The sequence below is a fragment of the Penaeus monodon genome, chromosome 19 (genome assembly GCF_015228065.2).
Source record: "Penaeus monodon isolate SGIC_2016 chromosome 19, NSTDA_Pmon_1, whole genome shotgun sequence".
Taxonomy (NCBI): domain Eukaryota; kingdom Metazoa; phylum Arthropoda; class Malacostraca; order Decapoda; family Penaeidae; genus Penaeus; species Penaeus monodon.
In genome coordinates, this window is record NC_051404.1 from 27,153,022 (window position 1) to 27,153,336 (window position 315).

At 39.7% G+C, this 315-nt stretch overlaps 1 protein-coding gene across 2 annotated transcripts in view; it reads right to left on the reverse strand.

Moving 5' to 3' along the window:
- The window catches only part of LOC119585148 (proline-rich extensin-like protein EPR1), a 94,227-nt gene that overhangs the window by 5,469 nt on the left and 88,443 nt on the right, over positions 1-315 (reverse strand). The window lies entirely within an intron of this gene.

The window sequence follows — 315 nt, forward strand, 5'->3', positions numbered from 1 at the left end:
TTTTAGCGTACTGGGATAGTTGGCACGGCTGTATGATGTATGATAATGATTAAAATGGGTGGAGTGGCTTTTCTAAGTTTAGTGTCTTCTTTCATGAATCTCTTCAATCTACAGTATATGCGATTATATTAATAGAATCCACGACCGTCTCCGATGCGAAGTTCATCCACCAGGTTATTGTAGACTCTTTGGTATTTTCGACGAACAGCCTCTACAGTGATATCTTGCTTCCGGTTGGTTGGTAGCGTCGCCATCAACTTTATGGAGACCTATTTCATGCTAAGGTATTTACTTGCTAAATCTTGTGATCTAAGA